At 26.9% G+C, this 19536-nt stretch overlaps 2 long non-coding RNA genes across 2 annotated transcripts; one reads left to right on the forward strand and one right to left on the reverse strand.

Moving 5' to 3' along the window:
* Positions 1–646: 646 nt before the first annotated feature.
* LOC126305062 (uncharacterized) lies at positions 647–16965 on the reverse strand. Its single transcript, XR_007553302.1, has 2 exons — positions 16168–16965; positions 647–1022 (listed from the first exon to the last, which is right to left on the reverse strand). It is a non-coding gene; the product is annotated as an uncharacterized LOC126305062 (long non-coding RNA).
* Positions 1563–17054, forward strand: LOC126305067 (uncharacterized). The gene is made up of 2 exons (XR_007553307.1): positions 1563–1621; positions 16959–17054. It is a non-coding gene; the product is annotated as an uncharacterized LOC126305067 (long non-coding RNA).
* The last annotated feature ends 2482 nt before the right edge of the window (positions 17055–19536 follow it).

Here is a 19536-nt window from a genome sequence, read left to right on the forward strand (position 1 = left end):
TGAAATTTAAATAATAAACTAGGATTAGATACCCTATTATTTTAAATGTTAATTATATTTACCAGGGTACTGTTAGTTAAGGTCTTTAAACCCAAAGAATTTGGCGGTATCTCATTCCATTCAAAGGAACCTACCCCATGATTGATAATACACGATTTACTCTACTTAATTTATTTGTTTGTATATCTCCGTTATCAGAGAATCTTTTTAGAGTTATAATTCTCAAGATTTATAATTATAAAATATTTCAGGTCAAGGTGCAGCTTATAGTTAAGAGGAGGTGGGTTACAATAGATTTTTGTTTATAACGGATTTGATAGTGAAATACTGTTAATGAAGGTGGATTTGATAGTAATGTAATTTATTTAATTTAACTGATATTGGCTCTGAGATGTGTACACATCGCCCGTCGCTCTCATTATTGATTATTCTATTTTATTTTAAAGTAGCTTCAATTTAGATGAGATAAGTCGTAACATAGTAGATGTACTGGAAAGTGTATCTAGGAAGAGTTTCAAGATATAACTTATTAGTAAAGTGTTTCATTTACACTGAAAATTTTTCTGTGCAAATCAGGATATCTTGATTATTTATTTTATTATATTTATATTTTGTTTATTTAATTATTTAATATAAATAATTTTATTGTATTTTTGTCTTAGTATATTTTATAGAATTGATTTTTTAAATTATAGTTTATTGGTAATGTAAGTGTTTTATGAAATATTATTTTAAATTTTTTTAAGTAGATTTTATTTATTGTACCTTTTGTATCAGGGTTTATCAAAATTTTAGTATTTATTTTACTTGTCTCGATTTGGGTTGATTTATAAATAATTTATAGTTAATGTATCATAATTATTATTAAATTATTTATAGAAATGAGATGTTAATCGTTTCCCAAGATATCTAGTTTCTTAAGAAAAAATTTAATTTTTTAAAGTTATTTGTTTTTATTTAATTTTTTAAGTAAAAATATTAACTTATTTATTCTTTAAGGGATAAGCTTTAAAGTTAATAACCTATAATTTATTTTATAGTAATATAATAGTAAGCTTTAAACCAGCTATCTTTAAGATTACGTTTTAGTTCATTATTTTTTATTTTGATTTTATAAATATTTTAGGTTTTTTATTAAGATTATTAATTTAATTTTAAAATTTTTGTAATAATGATAGAATTAGTATATTTATTTGTATGAAATTTTTACCTTGTGAACTTATTATAAGGAACTAGGCAAAATTCATTTCCGCCTGTTTATCAAAAACATGTCCTCTTGTTTATATTTTGAGGTCTGGCCTGCTCACTGAGCGTATTTTTAAAGAGCCGCGGTAATTTGACCGTGCAAAGGTAGCATAATCATTAGTCTCTTAATTAGTGGCTGGAATGAATGGCTTGACGAGAAATCAACTGTCTCTTAATAAATTTTTGAATGTAACTTTTGAGTCAAAAGGCTTAAATTCTTCTTTAGGACGAGAAGACTCTATAGAGCTTGACATTTTACTTTTATATAGTTTTTTGTTTGTCTTTCTATATTTAATGATGATGTTTTGTTGGGGTGATTAGGTCTGTTCGACCTTTAAATACTTACATGATCTGAGTTCAGACCGGCGTGAGCCAGGTCGGTTTCTATCCTAAGATTGTTAATCCATATTAGTACGAAAGGACCATATGGTTAAAATATTTTTTGTTATATTGATTAATATTAATTTATTTACTATTTTGACAGATTAATGTGTTGAATTTAGAATTCATTTATGTAGATTTTTTCTACAAATAGTATTGATACTTTATGATTTATTTATATTTATTTTGAATTTCCTTTTATTGGTTATTTGTGTTTTAATTAGTGTTGCCTTTTTAACTTTATAAGAGCGTAAGGTTTTAGGTTATATTCAGATTCGAAAGGGTCCAAATAAGGTAGGTTTTGTTGGAATTCCTCAGCCATTTAGAGATGCTATTAAGTTAATTTGTAAGGAGCAGCTAATTCCTATTATATCTAATTACCTTCTTTATTATTTTTCCCCTGTTTTTAATTTAATGATTTCTTTATCCGTTTGAGTAATTTTTCCTTATTTAACTTATATGTGTTCTTTTTCTTATGGATTTTTATTTTTTTTATGTTGTACTAGATTAGGTGGTTATACTGTTATAATTGCTGGTTGATCTTCTAATTCAAATTATTCATTATTAGGTTCTCTTCGTTCTGTTGCTCAAACAATTTCTTATGAAGTTAGTTTAGCTTTAATTTTATTGTCTTTAATTATTTTAATTGGTAGTTTTAATATGTTTGATTTTATAAACTATCAGCTTTATTGTTGATTTATTATTATTTCTATTCCTTTAGCTTTAGCTTGTTTTGCTTCTTGCTTAGCTGAAACTAATCGTACTCCTTTTGATTTTGCTGAAGGGGAATCTGAGTTAGTTTCAGGATTTAATATTGAGTATGGTGCGGGTGGTTTTACTTTAATTTTTTTAGCTGAATATACTAGAATTGTCTTCATAAGGATGTTATTGGCTTTAATTTTTTTGGGCGGTGATTTTTATTCTTTTATATTTTTTATTAAGCTTGCTATTATATCTTTTGGTTTTATTTGGGTTCGTGGAACATTACCACGGTTCCGTTATGATAAATTAATGTACTTAGCTTGAAAAAGTTTTTTACCTTTATCTTTGAATTATTTTATTTTCTTTGTTGGTTTAAAGATTTTATTTATCTCATTTGTTTAGTGAAATTTTTTGAGAAAAGTTAATAGAAGAGTCAAACTTCTAATTTTATGTTTTCAAAACATATGCTTTTCCTAAGCTAATTAACTTTATTCCTTAATTAATTTATCTCATGCGTTTGCGACATGGACATTAATTAAGAAATATGTGAAGTAAATAATTGTTAAGATTTGACCTGTTATAATATAAGGTTCTTCAACAGGTCGTTTACCAATTCACGTTAGTAAGCATACAACAACTACTATAATTCAGAATAAAATTTGATTAATAGGGTAAAATTGAATGCCTCGGAATGGTGTTTTATTATAAAATGGTAAAATTATTAAGGTTCTAATTGATAAAAATAATGCAATAACACCTCCTAACTTATTAGGGATAGATCGTAGAATTGCATATGCAAATAGGAAATATCATTCTGGTTGAATGTGAACTGGTGTTACTAATGGGTTGGCAGGTACAAAATTATCTGGATCTCCTAATAGGTAAGGATTAATTAAACATAGTATAATTAATAATGATGTTATTATTACAAATGTAATAGAATCCTTAAAGGTAAAGTATGGATGGAATGGAATTTTTTCAATATCTCCATTTAGTCCAAGAGGATTATTAGATCCTGTTTGGTGAAGAAAAAATAAATGAATTGCTGCTATAGCAGCAATAATAAATGGTAATACAAAATGGAATGTGAAGAATCGATTTAATGTTGCATTATCAACAGCGAATCCTCCTCATACTCATTGGACTAAATCTGTTCCTAAGTATGGGATTGCTGATAATAAATTAGTAAATACTGTTGTACCTCAAAAAGATATTTGGCCTCAGGGTAAGACATATCCTATAAATGCAGTTGCTATAACTAAAAATAAAATCACTGTACCAATTATTCAGGTATGTATATATATATATATATAAGATCCATAGTAAATTCCCCGTCCTACATGTAAGTAAATACAAATAAAAAATATTGATGCTCCATTTGCGTGTAAGGTTCGGATAATTCAACCATTATTTACGTCTCGGCAGATGTGTACTACACTACTGAATGCTATTTCAATATTTGATGTATAATGTATAGCTAAAAATAGTCCAGTTACGATTTGAATTACCAAACATAACCCTAATAGGGATCCAAAATCCATCAAAATGAAATATTTGTTGTGGCAGGTAAGTCAATTAAAGAGTTATTAATAATTTTAATTAAAGGATGTCTTAATCGTAAGGGTTTATTCATTAGTAATTATCTTATTTTACGAATAGGTCCCTGATTAATATTGGTGATTTTAACAACTGCTAGTAGTGCTAAAAATAAATAAATTATTATTATTATTGTAATAATGAATGTTGGTCTATTATATAATTTTTCTAAAGATATTGTTATTTCTTGATAATTGATTGAATTATCAATATTTATAGTTTCGGTGTTTTTGAAAAAGTCTATAAATATAGATATATCTAGAATAATTAATATTAATATGATAAATACTCACATTATTAATGTAATAATTATAGTGATTGATTTAGGCTGAAATATTTCGTTTGATGCAATTCTTGTAATGTAAATAAATAATACTAGTATACCACCAAGAAATGTTAAAAATAAAATATATGATAATCAATATCTTTCTATTATTGTTCCTGTTATTAATCCAACTAGGAAGGTTTGAAGGATAATAAAAAGCATTATTGATATTGGGTGTCTTAATTTAATAAAATTAATATTTATTACATTTGATAATGATATAATTATTATTTTGATCATTTCAGGGGTTAGTTTATTTAAAATACCGGTTTTGGGGACCGATGTTGGAAGCTTTTCCACCTCTGAAGTTTTAAAAGTGGGGGCTGGACTTATTTCCGGTTTACAAGACCGGCGTTTTTTTTAAACTATTAAAACTAATGTTTATATTCTCTATTTTTACTTCTTTATTGATTTATTTTGCTGGTGTTTATGTTTTTTCTTCTAAACGTAAACATTTATTAATGGTTCTTTTGAGATTAGAATATATTGTTCTTTCTTTATTTATGTTAGTTATTGTTTTTCTTATTGAGTTTGATTATGATTATTTTTTTCCTGTTATTTTTTTAGTTTTTTCTGTTTGTGAGGGTGCTTTAGGTCTTTCTATTTTAGTTTCAATAATTCGTTCTCATGGTAATGATTTTTTTAATTCTTTTGGTTTATCTTTATGTTAAAGTATTTATTTATAACTATTTTTTTGATCCCTCTTTGTTTATTAAATAATTGTTGATGGTTGGTTCATTCTTTAATGTTTCTGTCGGGTTTTGTTTTTATAATTTGTGTTTATTCATATGCTGATTTGAATATAATTAGATATTATTTTGGTATTGATTATTTTTCTTTTGGTTTAATTTTACTTAGTTTTTGGATTTGTTCTTTAATAATCACTGCTAGAGGTTCAGTTTATTTAAGTTCATATCATTCTAATTTTTTTGTTTTTATGGTTTTGATTTTAATAATTATGCTTTATTGTTCATTTGCTAGATTAAGTCTTCTTTCTTTTTATATTTTTTTTGAGGCTAGATTAGTTCCTACTTTACTTTTAATTTTGGGTTGGGGTTATCAACCTGAGCGTTTGCAGGCTGGTGTTTATTTAATTTTTTATACTTTGGTTGCTAGATTACCTTTATTATTAGTTTTATTTAAGGTTTATGATTTTTCTAATACTTTATATTTTCCTTTATTGGTTGATTTTGGTTCTTATTATTTTATGTTTTATGTATTTATAATTTTGGCTTTTTTAGTTAAGATACCTATGTTTTTGGTTCATTTATGACTACCTAAGGCTCATGTAGAGGCCCCTATTTCAGGTAGAATAATTCTTGCTGGTGTTTTATTAAAGTTAGGTGGTTATGGTATTCTTCGTGTTATAAAGGTTATTTCTTATTTGGGTTTAAAGTTTAATTATTTTTGATTGTCTTTAGGTTTATCTGGGGGTGTTATTGTAAGATTTATTTGTTTTCGTCAGGTTGATTTAAAGTATTTAATTGCATATTCTTCTGTTGCTCATATAAGAATGGTTATTGGTGGATTGATGACTATGAATTGATGAGGTTGTGTAGGTTCTCTTTCTCTAATGGTTGGTCATGGTTTATGTTCTTCTGGTTTATTTTGTTTATCTAATATTATTTATGAACGTTTAGGTAGACGAAGATTATTAATTAACAAGGGTATAATTAATTTGATGCCAAGAATGGCTTTATGATGATTTCTTTTAAGATCATCAAATATGGCTGCTCCTCCTTCTTTAAATTTGGTAGGTGAAATTAGATTATTAAATAGAATTATATCTTGATCTTCTTTTAGATTCTTTGCTTTGATTTTTTTATCTTTTTTTAGAGCTGTTTATACTTTGTATATATATTCTTATTCTCAGCATGGGAATTATTATTCTGGTGTTTATACTTGTTCTCTTGGTTATTTTCGTGAATATCATCTTTTACTTTTACATTGATTGCCTTTAAATATTCTCTGTTTGAAGGGTGAATATTTCTTTGTTTAGTTTGCTTAAGTATTTTTCTTAAAAATATTGTTTTGTGGAATCAATGATATGAAGTTTTTCATCTTACGCCGTGAATTTATTTTCTATTTGTTCTTTGAGTTTTTTTTCTTTGTTTATTTCGAGAACTATAATTTTTATTTTAGGTATTTATTATTTAATAATTGATTATAGAGTTTTTGTTGAGTGAGAGCTTTTCAATTTAAATGGTTCTATAGTTGTTATAACTTTAATTTTGGATTGAATATCTCTTATTTTTATATCTTTTGTTATATATATTTCTTCTTTGGTTATTTATTATAGAGAGGATTATATATCTGGTGAAAAGAATATAAATCGTTTTATTATTATTGTTTTAATATTTATTCTTTCTATAGGTTTTTTAATTATTAGTCCTAATTTAATTAGAATTTTATTAGGTTGAGATGGTTTAGGTTTAGTTTCTTATTGTTTAGTTATTTATTATCAAAATGTAAAATCTTATAGTGCTGGTATATTAACTGCACTTTCTAATCGTATTGGTGATGTTGCTATTTTAATTTCTATTGCATGAATGTTAAATTTTGGTGGTTGAAATTATATTTATTATTATGATTTTATTTCTAATTCTTTTGAATTAAAGCTCATTACTATATTAATTGTTTTAGCAGCTATAACTAAGAGAGCTCAGATTCCTTTCTCTTCATGACTTCCTGCTGCTATAGCAGCTCCTACTCCTGTTTCTGCTTTAGTTCATTCTTCTACTCTTGTTACTGCTGGTGTTTATTTATTAATTCGTTTTAGACCAATATTGGATACTTATAATTGTGGTTGATTTTTACTTTTAATTGGTTGTATAACTATATTTGTGGCTGGATTGGGCGCTAATTTTGAGTTTGATTTAAAGAAGATTATTGCTCTTTCTACTTTAAGACAACTTGGTTTAATAATAAGAATTTTGGCTATAGGTTATCCAAAGCTTGCATTTTTTCATTTATTGGCTCATGCTTTATTTAAGGCATTATTATTTATATGTGCAGGTTCAATAATTCATAATTTGAAGGATTCTCAGGATATTCGTTTTATAGGATCAATTGTTAATTTCATACCTTTAACTTCAGTTTGTTTTAATGTTTCTAGTTTATCTTTGTGTGGAATACCTTTTTTAGCGGCATTTTATTCAAAGGATTTAATTCTTGAGATGGTTTGTTTAAGATGAATTAATTGTTTAATTTTTTTCTTTATTTTTTTTCTACTGGTTTAACTGCTTCTTATTCTTTTCGTTTGTTTTATTATTCAATATCTGGTGATAATAATTTTTATTCTAGATTTTCTTTTGATGATAAGGGTTATTATATTTCATTTGGAATAATTGGTCTATTGTTTGTTGCTGTTTTTGGTGGTAGTCTTTTATCTTGATTAATTTTTCCTATTCCTCATGTGATTGCTTTACCTTATTATTTAAAGTTTTTAACTATTACAGTTGTTATTTTAGGTGCTTATTTAGGTTATCTTATTTCTAATTTTGATTTTTCTCATAATTTATTTTCTTTAAGTATACTTTCTTTTGTTAGATTTGCTGGTTCTATATGATTTATACCTTTTCTTTCAACTAAGTTTATTAGATATATTCCTTTAAAAATAGGTTATTATTCATCTAAGTCATTTGATTATGGTTGAGGTGAATTACTTGGTGGTCAAGGTTTATATAGATTATTTATTTATTTAATTGGTTATATTCAAGGTTGATATGATTCTAATTTCAAGATTTATCTTTTAACTTTTATTTTTTGAATATTTATTTTGGTAATATTGTTTTTCGTTTACTTAAATAGCTTATAATTAGAGCGTGACACTGAAGATGTTAAGGAAGTATTTTTACTTTTAAGTATTTATAAATATAGATATATTATTTTTACAGTGAAAATGTAATGTTTTATTTAAACTATATAAATTTTAGATATGTTAACGGAGTTTAACCGCTAATATAAAAAGTTAGCAGCTTTCATATTGGCTTTACATTTCCTTAATTGGAACTATTATAGTTCAATTATATTATTAACAGTAATACGCCTCTTTTTGGCTTCAATTAATAAGAATAAGGGTAGTACATACCAATCTGCCAGGTCGAAACTGACTGCAATATTTCGCTTCTTATTCTATTTAAGGTTGATTGATAATATCAATACTTTTTGAATGCAACCCAAATGTTATATTTAACTACAACCCTTTATTCTGCTCATTGTAATGCTCCTTGGTTTCATTCATGGTATAGTCCTCCTAATAGAACTAGAATAAAAAATATTGTTGATACTGTTCAGATTATAATGTCTGAAGTTTTAAAAATAATTACAATTGGTAGAATTAGTGCAATTTCTACATCAAAAATTAAAAAGATTACTGCGATTAGGAAGAATCGTATTGAGAATGGTATTCGTGCTGATCTTTTTGGATCAAACCCACATTCAACTGGTGATCTTTTTTCTCGATCATTAATTAATTTTTTTGATAGTGTTGTTGCCAGGATTATAACAATTATTGGAATAATAAATCTAATGAAAACTCTTGTTGATAGAATTAGAATTGTTTTTCTTGATTTATATCAAGCTTTCTGATTGGAAGTCAAATGTACTATTTATACTAGAAAAACAATTATCTACCTCATCAATAAATAGAGATATATAAGAATAATCATACTACGTCTACGAAGTGTCAGTATCATGCTGCTGCTTCAAATCCAAAGTGATGTCTTGGTGAAAATTGATTTATTGAGTGTCGAAGTAGACATGTTGATAAAAAGATTGTTCCAATAATTACGTGTAAACCATGGAATCCTGTTGCAACAAAGAATGTTGATCCATAAACTGCATCTGCAATGGTAAAAGGTGCTTCTCAATATTCATATGCTTAAAGTATTGTAAAGTATAGTCCTAATAACACTGTGAAGAATAATCCTTGTAGTGCTTGAGTATGATTAGATTCCATTAAACTATGATGTGCTCATGTTACTGTTACTCCTGATGCTAAAAGAATAGCTGTATTAAGTAATGGAATTTGTATAGGGTTAAAGGGTTGAATTCCTATTGGAGGTCATAGTATTCCTAGTTCAATTGTTGGTGCTAATCTTCTTCTAAAGAATGCTCAAAAAAAAGAAACGAAAAATAATACCTCTGATGCAATAAATAAAATTATTCCTCATCGTAATCCAATTGATACAAATCCTGTATGTAATCCTTGATATGTTCCTTCTCGTACTACATCTCGTCATCATTGAATTATAGTTAGTAGGGTAATTCCAAATCCAATTATGAATAAGTTAATATTAAATAGGTGGAATCATTTTGCTAGTCCTGATACTAGGTCTATTGCTCCAATTGCTCCTGTTAATGGTCAAGGTCTATAGTCTACTAAGTGGAATGGGTGGTTTGAGTGAGTTGTTAACATAGGTTTAATATACTTCTCTAGAATATAGAGTTCTTAGAATTGAGAAAACATAGGCTTGAATTATTGCTACTGCTGATTCTAGAATTAATAGAAGTATTTGTCCAATAATTAGTAATGAGATTAAGTTTATTGCTATAGATGGTCCTGTGTTTCCTAATAAGGTTAATAATAAGTGTCCTGCAATTATATTTGCTGCCAACCGTACTGCTAATGTACCTGGTCGAATAACATTACTAATTGTTTCAATTAGTACTATAAATGATATTAATGCAGGCGGTGTACCTTGTGGTACAAGGTGTGTAAATATATGATTAGTATGGTTAATTCATCCAAATAATATAAATCTTAGCCATATAGGTAGGGCAATTGCAAATGTTAATGCTAAATGTCTTGTTCTAGTAAAAATATAAGGGAATAATCCTATGAAATTGTTAAATAATATTATAATAAAAATTGAGATGAAAATGAATGTTGTTCCATTAAATGATTTTGGTCCAAGAAGTGTTTTAAATTCATTATGTAAGGTTAAATTTAGTTTATTTCAGATAATGTTAATTCGTGATGGTGTAAGTCAAAATAGTGAAGGGATTAATAATAGTCCTAGAAATGTTCTAGTTCAATTTAATGATAAATTAAAGATGTTAGTTGATGGGTCAAATGTTGAGAATAGATTTGTTATCATTTTCAATTTAAGTTTTTTATTTCAATTGTTCCTTTTTCTGCTCTTTTAATAAGGTTAGGTTTAAATGAGAAGAAGTTTATTTGATTAAACAAGATTAATGTAGCTGAAAATATAATGAATAGTGAGAATCATATAAGAGGGGATATTTGAGGGATTTGGATATAATTTCCCCATCAGAAGTAGTCGTTAATTTACTATTATTTGGTTTAAGAGACCATTACTTACTTTCAGTCATCTGATGAATTTCAAGGTGTACTAATTTTTTTTAGTTACTTTAGATTGACACTCTAATGTTATTTATTTTAACTAACTCCTTAAATTATCTTAGATAATCACTTAATAAATAAATTTACTGAAGTTCTTTCAATTACAATTGGTATAAATCTGTGGTTTGCTCCACAGATTTCTGAGCATTGTCCAAAGAATAATCCAGGTCGATTTATTGTGAATGTTCCTTGATTTAACCGACCTGGCGTTGCATCAATTTTAACCCCTAATGCAGGAACTGCTCATGAGTGTAGAACATCTGATGCTCTTGTTAATACTCGTACTTCTGTATTAATTGGTAGGATTGTTCGGTTATCTACATCTAGTAGTCGGAATCCATCATTTTCTAGGTCTTGTTCTGGTGTTATATAAGTGTCAAATTCTACGTCTATGAAGTCTGAATATTCATATCTTCAATATCATTTTCGTCCAATGGTTTTAATTGTAATTATTGCATCTACTGAATCATCAAGTAAATATAATAGTCGTAATGATGGAAGGGCAATAAAAATTAATGTAATTGCTGGTAAAGCTGTTCAGATTGTTTCAATTAAATGTCCATGAAGTATATTACGGTTAGTATAGGCAATAAATAATATATAACTTAGGGCATAACCTACAATTACTGTAATTAATAATAATACGACCATAGTATGATCATGAAAGAATGATAATTGCTCCATTAATGGTGAAGCTCCATCTTGAAGAGATAAATTTGATCATGTTGCCATTAATAAATATTTTCTAATAAAAGGTCAAACCTTTATTTGTAGAGCTTAAATCTACTGCACTAATCTGCCATATTAGAATCTAGAGATTAATGGTAATTCTGAGTAACTATGTTCTGCAGGAGGGTTATTTTGTAGTCATTCTGTTGATCTTCTTATGTTAGCTCTAAATATAATTGCTCGGTTTGTAATCATTCTTTCTCATATAATTACAATGAATATAATGATTCCTACAATAGAAATTGTAGACCCAATTCTTGATACTACGTTTCATGATGTATATGCGTCTGGGTAGTCAGAGTATCGTCGAGGTATTCCTGCTAATCCTAGGAAGTGTTGAGGAAAGAATGTTAAATTTACTCCAATGAAAATAATTGTAAATTGGATTTTTAATCATGTATTATTTATAGTTAATCCTGTAAATAGTGGATATCATTGAATGACACCTCCTATAATTGCAAATACTGCTCCTATAGATAATACATAATGAAAGTGGGCTACTACATAATATGTATCATGTAATACAATATCAAGTGATGAATTTGCTAATACTAATCCTGTTAATCCACCAATTGTAAATAGGAAAATAAATCCTAGAGCTCATAATAATGGTGGATTGAACTTGAATTTAGTTCCATATAATGTAGCTAATCATCTAAATACCTTAATTCCTGTAGGTACAGCAATAATTATTGTTGCTGATGTAAAATATGCTCGTGTGTCAACATCCATTCCTACTGTAAATATATGATGTGCTCATACAATAAATCCTATTAGTCCAATTGATAGTATAGCATAAATTATACCTAATGTTCCAAATGATTCAATTTTTCCTCTTTCTTGACATACAATATGTGAAATAATTCCGAACCCCGGTAGAATTAAAATATAAACTTCTGGGTGTCCAAAGAATCAAAATAGATGTTGATATAGAATTGGGTCACCCCCTCCTGCAGGGTCAAAGAATGATGTATTTAAATTTCGATCTGTTAATAATATAGTAATAGCTCCTGCTAAAACTGGAAGTGAAAGAAGGAGAAGTAATGCTGTAATAGCTACAGATCATACAAATAAAGGTGTTTGATCTAAAGTTATACTTTCTGATCGTATATTAATTGCTGTTGTAATGAAATTCACTGCACCAAGAATAGATGATACACCTGCTAAGTGCAGTGAAAAAATAGCTAGAGGGTCAAAGAATGATGTATTTAAATTTCGATCTGTTAATAATATAGTAATAGCTCCTGCTAAAACTGGAAGTGAAAGAAGGAGAAGTAATGCTGTAATAGCTACAGATCATACAAATAAAGGTGTTTGATCTAAAGTTATACTTTCTGATCGTATATTAATTGCTGTTGTAATGAAATTCACTGCACCAAGAATAGATGATACACCTGCTAAGTGCAGTGAAAAAATAGCTAGATCTACAGATGCACCCCCGTGTGCAATAGCTCCTGCTAGAGGAGGGTAAACTGTTCATCCTGTACCAGCACCATTATCTACTATAGAAGATGTAAGAAGAAGGGTTAGTGAAGGTGGTAGTAATCAAAAACTTATATTATTTATTCGTGGAAATGCTATATCTGGTGCACCAATTATTAGTGGAACAAGTCAATTACCAAATCCACCAATTATAATAGGTATTACTATAAAGAAAATTATTACGAACGCGTGAGCTGTAATAATAACATTATAAATCTGGTCATCCCCAATTAGAGATCCGGGTTGGACAAGTTCAGCACGAATAAGTATTCTTATTGATGTTCCTACTATTCCTGCTCATGATCCAAATATGAAGTATAAAGTACCAATGTCCTTATGGTTTGTTGAGAATAATCATTTTTGCGGTAAGATGGCTGAATTTTAGGTGGTAGACTGTAAATCTACTTATGAGATGTTTTCTCTCTTATCATATTTAGGTCTTATATTCAATTATGATTCTAGACTGCAATTCTAGAGGTGTAAAATTTTACTAAGGCCTAAAAGATTATTCTTTTAATTATAACTTTGAAGGTTATTAGTTTGATTAACTTAAGTCCTTAGTATAATGAAATTAAGGTTGATGTTGAAATCAATCCTATTGTTGAAATTATTACTCTTATAGGAAGAATGATTCTTGATTTTTGGGACTTTATCTTTATAGATCACGAATTTTCTGTGTATGATATAATTAGAGCTGAGAATCTAATACGTATATAGTAGTAGAGTGTAATTGTAGTTAATACAACTATAATAGTTATAATAGTTGTTATATTGTTTTCTATTAATGATTGTATTACAATTCATTTTGGTAAGAATCCAAGGAATGGTGGTAGTCCACCTAAAGATAATAAAGATAAGAATATTATGAATTTAATTTCGGTTTTTATATTTCTGGCTGAATAAATTTGATTTATGAAAAATAAATTTATTTGCTTAAATAATAAAACTATTATTAATCTTAATAGTGAGTAAATAATGAAGTATTGTTCTCAGATGTTTTCTCTGACTGTTAATGATCTAATTATTCAACCTAGATGTCTGATTGATGAATATGCTAAAAGTTGTCGTAAGGATGTTTGATTTAAACCTCCTATTGCCCCAATAATAATTCTTAAGATAATAATTGTTCAAATAAAAGTTCTTAATTGAATACAATAAGAGAAGACCATTATTGGGGCGATTTTTTGTCATGTTATTAATGTTAAACAATTATTTCATCTTGATGCTCCTATAACTTCTGGAAATCAGAAATGGAAAGGTGCAGCTCCAATCTTTAATAATAGTCTAGATCTAATTATTATTGATGGGATAAATTCTGTTTCCCATCCCATGGGATATTTTATTTGAATCAGCAAAATTGAAAATAATAATATTGTCGATGCTATTGCTTGGACAATAAAATATTTAATTGATGATTCATTTATTATTATATTTTTATTTCTTGTTAGGAGTGGAATAAATGAAAGTAAGTTGATCTCAAGTCCTATTCAAACCCCAAATCAGGAATTTGATGAAATGGACAGGATCGTTCCTATCATTAATGTTGATAGGAAGAGAAGTTTTGTAGAGTTGTTGGTCATTAAAAAGGAGAGGATTGATACCTCTATAAATGGGGTATGAACCCATTAGCTTGTTTAGCTTACCTTTTTACATTAAGGTGTATGATGCACGTTAGTTTTTGATACTAAAGGAGGTAGTTTAATTCTATCTTATGTAATTTTAATGAAGATAATTTTATTTACTTTATTTACCCTATCAAGGTAACCCTTTAATCAGGCACTTCATTTATTTAATATATAAATCGAAAGTTTTTTTTGAAATTCTTTTATGTATTATTTTGTTTAATTAGGATTAATTTATCCTGCTCATTTTTTATATATATATATATATAATAAATAATTTATATTAATATATTACATTTAATTGAAATTAAAGTATTATAAATTCATCTTACCATTATCAATTGATTATTTTAATGCAATTATTTACCTAGGATTATAGCTACTTATGTTTTTAGCTTAAAATAGGTTATTATAATATAATATATATAATAATATGTAATTTAATATTTAATATTATTATAATTGGATATAATAAATAAAATTATTAATTTAAATATAAAATATTATAATTAATTATCAAGTGATTTTGGATTTAGCAATTGATTTAGTATCGGCATAATTCGTGCCAGCAGCCGCGGTTATACGATTGATACAAGTGAATATTATTGGTTAAAACAGTTGTTTATATTCTTAGGGTTGAAATATAAATTTGTAAGGTGAAATGTTAAAATTTATTTGTGGCCCTTTTTATGAATCTGTGAAATTTAAATAATAAACTAGGATTAGATACCCTATTATTTTAAATGTTAATTATATTTACCAGGGTACTATTAGTTAAGGTCTTTAAACCCAAAGAATCTGGCGGTATCTCATTCCATTCAGAGGAACCTACCCCATGATTGATAATACACGATTTACTCTACTTAATTTATTTGTTTGTATATCTCCGTTATCAGAGAATCTTTTTAGAGTTATAATTCTCAAGATTTAAATTATAAAATATTTCAGGTCAAGGTGCAGCTTATAGTTAAGAGGAGGTGGGTTACAATAGATTTTTGTTTATAACGGATTTGATAGTGAAATACTGTTAATGAAGGTGGATTTGATAGTAATGTAATTTATTTAATTTAACTGATATTGGCTCTGAGATGTGTACACATCGCCCGTCGCTCTCATTATTGATTATTCTATTTTATTTTAAAGTAGCTTCAATTTAGATGAGATAAGTCGTAACATAGTAGATGTACTGGAAAGTGTATCTAGGAAGAGTTTCAAGATATAACTTATTAGTAAAGTGTTTCATTTACACAGAAAATTTTTCTGTGCAAATCAGGATATCTTGATTATTTATTTTATTATATTTATTTTTTGTTTATTTAATTATTTAATATAAATAATTTTATTGTATTTTTGTCTTAGTATATTTTATAGAATTGATTTTTTAAATTATAGTTTATTGGTAATGTAAGTGTTTTATGAAATATTATTTTAAATTTTTTAAGTAGATTTTATTTATTGTACCTTTTGTATCAGGGTATATCAAAATTTTAGTATTTATTTTACTTGTCTCGATTTGGGTTGATTTATAAATAATTTATAGTTAATGTATCATAATTATTATTAAATTATTTATAGAAATGAGATGTTAATCGTTTCCCAAGATATCTAGTTTCTTAAGAAAAAATTTAATTTTTTAAAGTTATTTGTTTTTATTTAATTTTTTAAGTAAAAATATTAACTTATTTATTCTTTAAGGGATAAGCTTTGAAGTTAATTACCTATAATTTATTTTATAGAAATATAATAGTAAGCTTTAAACCAGCTATCTTTAAGATTACGTTTTAGTTCATTATTTTTTATTTTGATTTTATAAATATTTTAGGTTTTTTATTAAGATTATTAATTTAATTTTAAAATTTTTGTAATAATGATAGAATTAGTATATTTATTTGTATGAAATTTTTACCTTGTGAACTTATTATAAGGAACTAGGCAAAATTGATTTCCGCCTGTTTATCAAAAACATGTCCTCTTGTTTATATTTTGAGGTCTGGCCTGCTCACTGAGCGTATTTTTAAAGAGCCGCGGTATTTTGACCGTGCAAAGGTAGCATAATCATTAGTCTCTTAATTAGTGGCTGGAATGAATGGCTTGACGAGAAATCAACTGTCTCTTAATAAATTTTTGAATTTAACTTTTGAGTCAAAAGGCTTAAATTCTTCTTTAGGACGAGAAGACCCTATAGAGCTTGACATTTTACTTTTATATAGTTTTTTGTTTGTCTTTCTATATTTAATGATGATGTTTTGTTGGGGTGACATGAAGAATAGATAAACTCTTCATTATTATATCATTTATTTATGTTTGTTATTTTGATCCATAATTTATGATCATAAGATTAAGTTACCTTAGGGATAACAGCGTAATTGTTTTTGAGAGCTCATATCGACAAAGCAGATTGCGACCTCGATGTTGGATTAAGAAAAATTTTGGGTGCAGGAGCCCAATGATTAGGTCTGTTCGACCTTTAAATTCTTACATGATCTGAGTTCAGACCGGCGTGAGCCAGGTCAGTTTCTATCCTAAGATTGTTAATCCATATTAGTACGAAAGGACCATATGGTTAAAATATTTTTTGTTATATTGATTAATATTAATTTATTTACTATTTTGACAGATTAATGTGTTGAATTTAGAATTCATTTATGTAGATTTTTTCTACAAATAGTATTGATACTTTATGATTTATTTATTTTTATTTTGAATTTTCTTTTATTGGTTATTTGTGTTTTAATTAGTGTTGCCTTTTTAACTTTATTAGAGCATAAGGTTTTAGGTTATATTCAGATTCGAAAGGGTCCAAATAAGGTAAGTTTTGTTGGAATTCCTCAGCCATTTAGAGATGCTATTAAGTTAATTTGTAAGGAGCAGCCAATTCCTATTATATCTAATTACCTACTTTATTATTTTTCCCCTGTTTTTAATTTAATGATTTCTTTAGCCGTTTGAGTAATTTTTCCTTATTTAACTTATATGTGTTCTTTTTCTTATGGATTTTTATTTTTTTATGTTGTACTAGATTAGGTGTTTATACTGTTATAATTGCTGGTTGATCTTCTAATTCAAATTATTCATTATTAGGTTCTCTTCGTTCTGTTGCTCAAACAATTTCTTATGAAGTTAGTTTAGCTTTAATTTTATTGTCTTTAATTATTTTAATTGGTAGTTTTAATATGTTTGATTTTATAAACTATCAGCTTTATTGTTGATTTATTATTATTTCTTTTCCTTTAGCTTTAGCTTGTTTTGCTTCTTGCTTAGCTGAAACTAATCGTACTCCTTTTGATTTTGCTGAAGGGGAATCTGAGTTAGTTTCAGGATTTAATATTGAGTATGGTGCGGGTGGTTTTACTTTAATTTTTTTAGCTGAATATACTAGAATTGTCTTCATAAGAATGTTATTGGCTTTAATTTTTTTGGGCGGTGATTTTTATTCTTTTATATTTTTTATTAAGCTTGCTATTATATCTTTTGGTTTTATTTGGGTTCGTGGAACATTACCACGGTTCTGTTATGATAAATTAATGTACTTAGCTTGAAAAAGTTTTTTACCTTTATCTTTGAATTTTTTTATTTTCTTTGTTGGTTTAAAGATTTTATTTATCTCATTTGTTTAGTGAAATTTTTTGAGAAAAGTTAATAGAAGAGTTAAACTTCTAATTTTATGTTTTCAAAACATATGCTTTTCCTAAGCTAATTAACTTTATTCCTTAATTAATTTATCTCATGCGTTTGCGACATGGACATTAATTAAGAAATATGTGAAGTAAATAATTGTTAAGATTTGACCTGTTATAATATAAGGTTCTTCAACAGGTCGTTTAACAATTCACGTTAGTAAGCATACAACAACTACTATAACTCAGAATAAAATTTGATTAATAGGGTAAAATTGAATGCCTCGGAATGGTGTTTTATTATAAAATGGTAAAATTATTAAGATTCTAATTGATAAAAATAATGCAATAACACCTCCTAACTTATTAGGGATAGATCGTAGAATTGCATACGCAAATAGGATTAATTAAACATAGTATAATTAATAATGATGTTATTATTACAAATGTAATAGAATCCTTAAAGGTAAAGTATGGATGGAATGGAATTTTTTCAATATCTCCATTTAGTCCAAGAGGATTATTAGATCCTGTTTGGCGAAGAAAAAATAAATGAATTGCTGCTATAGCAGCAATAATAAATGGTAATACAAAATGGAATGTGAAGAATCGATTTAATGTTGCATTATCAACAGCGAATCCTCCTCATACTCATTGGACTAAATCTGTTCCTAAGTATGGGATTGCTGATAATAAATTAGTAATAACTGTTGCACCTCAAAAAGATATTTGGCCTCAGGGTAAGACATATCCTATAAATGCAGTTGCTATAACTAAAAATAAAATCACTGTACCAATTATTCAGGTATGTATATATATATATATAAGATCCATAGTAAATTCCCCGTCCTACATGTAAGTAAATACAAATAAAAAATATAGATGCTCCATTTGCGTGTAAGGTTCGGATAATTCAACCATTATTTACGTCTCGGCAGATGTGTACTACACTACTGAATGCTATTTCAATATTTGATGTATAATGTATAGCTAAAAATAGTCCAGTTACGATTTGAATTACCAAACATAACCCTAATAGGGATCCAAAATTTCATCAAAATGAAATATTTGTTGGGGCAGGTAAGTCAATTAAAGAGTTATTAATAATTTTAATTAAAGGATGTCTTAATCGTAAGGGTTTATTCATTAGTAATTATCTTATTTTACGAATAGGTCCCTGATTAATATTGGTGATTTTAACAACTGCTAGTAGTGCTAAAAATAAATAAATTATTATTATTATTGTAATAATGAATGTTGGTCTATTATATAATTTTTCTAAAGATATTGTTATTTCTTGATAATTGATTGAATTATCAATATTTATAGTTTCGGTGTTTTTGAAAAAGTCTATAAATATAGATATATCTAGAATAATTAATATTAATATGATAAATACTCACATTATTAATGTAATAATTATAGTGATTGATTTAGGCTGAAATATTTCGTTTGATGCAATTCTTGTAA

Source organism: Schistocerca gregaria, unplaced genomic scaffold (genome assembly GCF_023897955.1).
Source record: "Schistocerca gregaria isolate iqSchGreg1 unplaced genomic scaffold, iqSchGreg1.2 ptg000240l, whole genome shotgun sequence".
NCBI lineage: Eukaryota > Metazoa > Arthropoda > Insecta > Orthoptera > Acrididae > Schistocerca > Schistocerca gregaria.